At 46.0% G+C, this 7,884-nt stretch overlaps 1 protein-coding gene across 1 annotated transcript in view; it reads right to left on the minus strand.

The window, feature by feature from the left end:
- Positions 1–7,884, minus strand: part of T265_07313 (hypothetical protein) — a gene marked incomplete at both ends in the record, with an annotated part of 43,280 nt that overhangs the window by 34,505 nt on the left and 891 nt on the right. The gene's annotated exons all lie outside the window — the stretch shown is intronic.

A 7,884-nucleotide genomic window follows, 5' to 3' on the forward strand; every position in this document is an offset into this window, starting at 1 on the left:
ACTTCAAGTGTTCCATGTTGGAACAAAGCTCTTTAGCCAGCTACGACGGAAACTATCAACAAAGTGTGTTTTTCACGTTCAAATCTTCTGCGATGTACTGCTGTACAGTCACCGCCCGTGATCGTTGTCCTTTCTTTTCTTCAGCCGCCACCAGTTAGGCGTCACCAGTCGTCTCACTAAACTCGCCAGTGTTTCTGTTTATTACAATGTTTTTTCTCGATTCCCGGTTAGCTTTACCTGAGTATCATGTGTGTTGAAATATGTCTGACGTCTTTGGGTCATTAGATGACCTAAAAGTAGGTGTACTGAATTATCCAAGTATTAAATAAGTAGACGCATGAAGACAGTAAACTAAATTCGAATTAAGAGATTCGACCAATGCTAAAAGCTGCTCAAGAGGGCCAAAACAATCCTAAGTGCCACTCTGAGTATGTTTCGATTTTGAAGTGAGAACAGGAAACCAATTCTAAATAAATTGGCCATGATACCCTGATGACCACTGTCCCACAGAAAAAATATGGCTGGGATTGTGACTTTGAAGTCAACGGACGGAAATTATCGTTATTCCATAGAGAAGGAAGTAAAATGGATGGAGGAAGGAATTAGTCCTATTCTAGCACTGTGACCTCCAGATGTCTGCTCAGGTAATCCGGATAAAACCTAGAAACATAAACACCAGTGACATCAACTAGGAGCCATATCTTGCAGCATCTTCAGCCAGGCACAAAGAGGATCACGCGGTCGCCATCTCTGAAACCCGGACATTTTATAAACTCTTTCATACTCCTCTGTCAGGTCAAAGACTGGCCACCTATCTGCTTTTGCCGCTCTGAATTTGGCACGAAAAACGACACCCTCTTCGGCACGAGCCATGGTTCTGAGACGACGGTTGTCAAACACCTAAAGACGTCTCGTTTACTCTTCTCAAACAGGCCAAGTCTCACAGCCATTTAACAAATCAGCATGTACTGTAGCCTGATACGCACGCCCCTTGCGCTTCACGGATGAACCGCTTTGGCGTCATAGGTGTTCAAATTAACTATCTCGACCCGGGCCTTGTAAATGTGTGCACTGATCTCATCTGTTACACTAAGGTCCGAACCAGCATAACTTCCAATACATGTAAAGTGACCCACAAATTCGAGTGTCTCTTCCTGGAATTTAAGTGGCGTGTTCCATGGCTTTATGTCAAAAAGCATAATATTATGTTTTGTGGCTGCGAAACACACACCATAGGACAGGAGACGGTAATTTTGTCCAAAACACCTGCATCTTCTCCTCTTTGTAGACAAGAACGATGTAGACTGCATATCCAAGACCATCAAGGTTTTGGTGAGAAACAGGGTTTTGAAAACCTCCAGCGTTTGGTTCACCTTTTTGACCATGAAATTAATAGGAATGGAGAAACTGGATAGCCATGATGGATAACACTTTATTTACGGGAACTTCTGTAGAGCTTTCCCTATACCCTCCATCTACAAATCAGCACTCGAGATGGTCAAAAAAGTCTCGCGGGTTGCTCCAGCATTGTCAATTTTGGAGACAAACTAACCAACCATATTACCGAAGCTTGACTTGACTGCGTCACCAACGGCGCAAAGGGAGCATCTGTTTTGGCCGAAAGAACGTCTTTACAAGGCTTTTTATGGGCCATACTTCTATACTGACACGCACTTTGGGCTGCGTGGGTCAAGGACAATAGAATGCTGTGTTTTTGGACTTCGAAATAGTCACATTTAATCTGAACGTGTGATCAACTGGTGAGTCCGTCATAGGATATTCAATCTGGAAAACGATTATTTCCCCATCAGAGAGGTCCTCATGCGGCACCAGATGCAGTAACCAGAACATGTCGTGAGGATCCTAGATGCCAGCTGCCTTGTCGCATGAATGATGGTCTATGCAGGGAGACCTTTGAAGAATAGAAAAGACCACGTTTGGTGAAACTTTTTGGTGGTGCATATTAAAACAGACGTCTGGCGCAAGCTCAGGAGTTGGAGCGCGAATTTACTGACCACGAGGTCCGTGGTTCGAACCCAACCTCTGTCTCTCAACCTCCCCTGTCTAGGTTTTAGCAGCCTGATAGTGTCCCAGCCCTCATGCTTCCTTAGGGTGGCACGGCGGCTAAGTACCGAAAGGGTGTTACGGCTGAAGTAATTTGTTTTTTCTTCTGGTGTTACTGACAGACTCCGTGGGAAACTTCGCCCATAGATGAACTAGTGCCATGGGTAGAAAAGCAAGTCGGTGCACAGTGATTGCTCTCTTCAAAAGTTAGACGAACTGTCGACAGTCACGTCCTGCAAAAATGGGTTTAAAGATCGGAGCTACCATTGTTTGAACTCTGTTTATTGAACGCCACAATGCGAACTCAGGTCGGAGAATTTGGTAAACGAAGTCAGCACGATAGGCCACTTCATTCAAGGTGGAAGACAGTTAAGCCAACGCAGCGCAAATATCGTGGCTTCTGATGAATACGATGCAAACAGCGTAGTGCAAAATGACCGGCTGGCAGTTCAAATTACGGACCACGTCACACAGACTGATCGCCGAGGCGGTAGAAATCGCCAAGCATCCCAGCGTTAACAGAATGGAAGGAGTGGAACTGGCTAGCGTGTGGAGAACGGTCTTGGGTCACTCGAGCTGACATGTGTTGGTGTGCGGTCATCAGGAGGAAGAGTGGTCATCATCTGAAATCCACCTGACCTCAACCTCCCTCAAACTAAATTGTCGGAGCACTCACAACCCGAAAAAGACCAGGGAAAATCTGACAGCGGCACCCGAGGTGAATCATCAAGTGAAGCACCCTGAAGTGGACGATTAAGGAACGAAAAGCGATCAAAAATAATTTGGAACCCCTCCAACCCATCAACTCAAGATTTTGGCACCCATACTAGCCGACAAGATCCGTTAATTGATACTCAACACTGATCTAGTTTGAAGAGGAATTACTGATTGGTTCCCCGTCTGTCTTATAACCTGGCCAATTTGGTGACCTGTTCACTTGGCCTGATGAGGCTTTTGTGTCAAAAGCGAAACGTTGCCCAAATAAAAACTACCGATTGTTTGCCAAGCTCTTCTGAAACGGTGACTTCTCAATCGGTTCCAACCTTTTCCAATTGATCAAACTATATACTGTTCGTGTATCGCCTCTCATTATGGATGACCGCCCCCACGTCCGCGGAAGTGAATAATTTACTCAACCGTTCTTCCAGATGCTTTGGTGAATCACTCCACGAATAATTCCTTTTGGTTTGCTCATCTCCGTTTTGTCCGTTGGAGTCGGTTCTGACAAATTTACGTCTTGCATATTGCCTGTCCTAAAGTCGGGTGTAAAATGTTATCCGCACTTAGTTTTGACGGCTCAGTATCATTTTGACCCGACCTAGAGCTGTCATTTTGACGTGGTGGTCAAGCTTGAGTGCTGCAATGATCTCGCGGGCTTTAGTGACTGGAAATTCGTTCCATAAGGTGCAACCATGACAGGAAGGCCAGAAGGGAACAGTCATACCAAGAGCAGCGAGGGCCTGTACCACAAGTAATCATGCTACGGGAAGGTATGGGGGTAAAGTCGTACTGTCCTCTGTGATAGGAGTGTAAAGGTAGTAGGATGTTTATCCCAGGCGACCAGCATGTCCATATTCATGGAGGCAGCGCTGCTGCCTTCTCTGAGGAAGGACGAGTTAGAAAAGGTCAGCCCTAAAAGCCGCACACCCTGATCGCTAAACGGTTGATGATGACCGCCGGTCACATTATTCCAAACGGTCAAAATGCTTTTTGAACCAAAGAGTTTTCGGCTGCTAAAAGTGCACCTGTTGTGTGCAGCAGCATCATAGGTGACACAAGGTGAGGGCATCCTGTGCCCTCAGGTTAGGCCAACCGCAGACAGCCGAGCAGATCAGACTATTGAGTCATTTGCTCCGGACGGTGTCCCCGAACAAAACCCCACATCCTCCCGACTTTGGAGTTCAAGGCACAAACCCCCTTCCTTGGCATGGACAAACAGACGATGCTAACTGAACCCTTGTACTCCCCTGAAATCGATATATGTAGTGTTTCCAAAACACGCATACAAGACCCAAGTGTGGTCATGCAGCTCAGAACGCTAAGGACGAACTCAGGCCTCTCACATTTCTCCCTCTGTGTGTCCGGTATTCCAGAAGCGATGGCTCGTATAATGTATGTCACGGGAGATGCACCCAGCCTCAAAGCTGAACGCGCTTTGCTGGATTGGATCTCAGTAGACAGTCGTCTTCATGCCGTCCCGTTACCTAGCTCAATCAAACTCAATGCCCCTAATCATAAAAAGCGGTGAATGTTTGCAGTGTCGGCTTATGCCCTAACGGACTGAAGTTCTGACGCTGGTAAGGAGCTATCCGGGAGTTATCCGGGCTCAACCCTCACTCGAGAAGCACTGACACTGTGATCCTTGCAGGCGATATGGATGCCCAAGCCGGTCCTTTGAGCTCCTTGGAATCACATTTAGGCGGTCGATTAGGAGTGAATGCTCGTCACACAGACAACGGAGAGTGACCTATCCAGTTGTGTGCTGATCATGAAATTTTTCTGAATGGTAAGAAGTTTCAGTATAAACGTTCACATTGCATAACCTGGTGGTCACCAACTGCAACCGAGAACCCAGTTGGATCACTTGGCCATCAGCCACCGGTGGAGAGCTACTATTCGAAACTGCCGTTTCTTCTGGGGCGCACTCCCTGATTCGGATCAAGCCAAGGTGCGCGCACGCCTGACAGTTCGTTTTCCCCAAGACTCTCAAAAGTCAGCAAGACGCATGCCAAGCGCCCATCTTCAAACACTACCATAGATCAACATTATCGATCTGAGCTAGCCCAAAAACTCTCCAAAGTAAACCAATATTGTACCGGCAGTGAGCATGTGCCGTGCACGAAGCATGACAAAATGTGAAAGAGGCCATTTTGGCAGCGTTGTGCGCCGTCCGACTTGTCTGATTTGAACACAAGACTACTGGATGTCATCGAGATTGCTATCCATGACTGAAATCAGAAAATCCATACTAGCAGACAATGCGCACAATAGCGCGCGCAAGTCCCTCAAACGTCAGACAGTAAAGAATCTAAGGAAAGACGGGGCGCTTTGGTGTACCTCAAAAGCTTGAGAGATGGAGAAAGCCTTTGCAACCAAGAACAGTCGTGTCCTATACCAAATGATATGATGGACTACCCCTAGGACAGCAGAGGTCAGCAAAAACAAAAAAGAACAAGGCAGCTCATTAATTCACTCGCAAAAACGTCGAGTGAAAATATGGACAGGACACTTCGAAGAACACCTTAGCTGGTCTCTTGCAAAACAGCCTGTGGGGAAAGTGCATCCGGGCTAATGAAATATAAGCCTTAATAACCCATCGGAAGAAGAAATAAAGTATGAAAGATGAAAGGTACTGAAACGTAAAAAAGCACCAGGAGTGGACGAACTATATCCAGTCCGCTTCAAAGAAGATGAAAAATCCCAGATGACACATCTGACAAAGCGTATAGGTTCTATATTGAACAAAGTGTCTGCAGAATGGAGCATGAAGACGGTTGATTCTAGCTTTAAAAGGCACACGCAAACGCCGTGTGAAAATTATCGTAACATCAGTCGAAAGTTCACTGTGGTCTTAATCGCCGAAGGTTGACTGAACCCATTAGGACGCAACTCCCTGAAAGAGTATACATCAACATCTTCACTCTCCGACAGATTTTGGGAGAGCGATACTGCTTTTGGCAACCAACAATGGTTCTATTCATTGGTCTGAAATCTGTCCTTGACTCTGTGTACCGTCAGGCATGTTGGTAGTGTCTAGAGACCAAAGGTGTTTCCCATAAATTCTTGACTCTCCTTAAGACGCTGTACGCAAACTCCCGCGGCTGTCCGAAGGTCTACGTAAAGCTCTCGCCTGAGTTCGCCATATCAAATATTGTCAAACAAGGCTGTCCTCTTTCAACTTTGATCTTAAACTCTGTCGCTAATGCGGCTAGGGAAGGCTCACCATTAGCCTCAAATGCCTGTGAGGCCAAAGTTCTCCCAGGGCGTCCGCTTCCAGATATCAGAGATGCAGACGACATAGCCCTTATTAGGTCTGATTCCGTGGTAATGCAAACACTATTAAATAATCTAAATAATTCTGCATCATAGTATGGCGTGCGTTTCAAGACTACGACAAGGCTGAGTAGGCTTAAAACTTTAGCCTCATGCTTGCAGATGAGCCGCTTGAGGTAGTAGACAGGTTTGCACACCTAGGCAGCTGTATCAGTCCAGATGGTCTGGTGAAAGATGATATTTCTATCCGGAGTGGGAAGGTCAGAGCAGCTTTTGTGAACCTGCATCATCTGTGGCTTAGGTGTGACATCAGCTTATCCGTCAAGGGTCGAGTTTACAATGCTGAAGTGCAGTCCATATGGTCATAAACCTGGTCACCGCGCACCAAGGACGTCAAAGAGTTTTAATGTTTTACCATAGACGTCTTCTGAGCATTGCTCAAGTCTGGCAGGAATACCGAATCAGCAATGCTGAAGTACGTTGAATGGTATTTGGAAAAAATAACTTCCCCGTAGTAGATGAACTGATCACACTCCACAGGTTGCGATGGCTTAGCCACGCGCCCGGTATGCTAGTCGACCAAATCCCTCGAGGAGTTCTTTTTGCACAACCGCACGAAGAGCAAAAACAAATCACAGGAGGCCAAATAATTACTTGGCAGCAAAGTGTAGAAGCCATTACCAGCAACCTCAGCTGCGCTGGTCTTTGCCACCTCCCTGGATGGGGACCACAAAACGGGCCAAATCAATGGTTAGAGACATTGTCGGACATGACCCAGTTGTGCCCTGGATGGCGCTCGTGAATTCAAGCTATTGTCACAAAAGCATAGCTCACTTCACACACACCCCCACTTGAAAATCTATTGAAAGACCTGTATTTAGGTATTAATTTATCAGCCCCCACCTCCAATGCGCAACTACAACCTTCAACTTCCCAAATCATTGATGGATGAACTTGTGGTAGCTACAACCACTGTAAGAAAAGTATGCAGTTCTCACAGCTGATAATGGTGATGATGTATCGCTCAGGCCATCAGATCACCCAGTAATCCATATAGAATTGGCCGTTTTCTGTGAAAGCATGAGTTTATCTGTATGCTTCACAGATTAGCACGGATTTTGAACCACGTTGTGACTGTGGTACTGATGTTCACATCATTGTAATTCATAGAGATTGTTTTGAAAAAGTCGGCACGCTACAGGTTCCATATGATGTAGTTGTGCAAAGTTCGTATTTTTGTATTTTGTTTGGAATGTGCTCACTGTTGCCTGTTACCGTAAACCACAACTTCCAAGTGTTACCTGGTACTATGGATGAGTTTAGGCGGCGGTACCGCAATGAGGAAGCAGTTGCAAACACTTCTGATCGACAACCAGGTCGAAATGTTATCGGTAGAGCAACCCGTAGAGTTCAAATTACCTGCGACGTCGCCATCTGGTTTCACAGCTGATCACAAAATGACCTGTTTTCAGTATTGATTTACGCTTAAGCAAACGAATAAAGCTTCACAGAATACCGTTGTTGGTGGATTCACAATATGACTTCAGCCAAATCGCCGGATACTTTTTACCAGTTTAGCGGACACAACTGCTCAAATGTCCTCGATGTACACTATTACAGCTTCACATAACAATTCAATCCGATACGAACGCCCAGTAATTACAAAAATCATTTTAATGCGCCCGTTGTATGGATGCTACCATCCTATTAGTACTTGCGAAACGAGGCCGCCTAAAGGGCTATTCAGAATTGGAAGCATCAAGCGGGTACCTGTGCTTTCAGATGCACCGGGTGTTGGAGGGCCCTAGCCACTTGAAGTCTTAAAAT

This window comes from Opisthorchis viverrini, assembly GCF_000715545.1.
Source record: "Opisthorchis viverrini unplaced genomic scaffold opera_v5_165, whole genome shotgun sequence".
NCBI lineage: Eukaryota > Metazoa > Platyhelminthes > Trematoda > Opisthorchiida > Opisthorchiidae > Opisthorchis > Opisthorchis viverrini.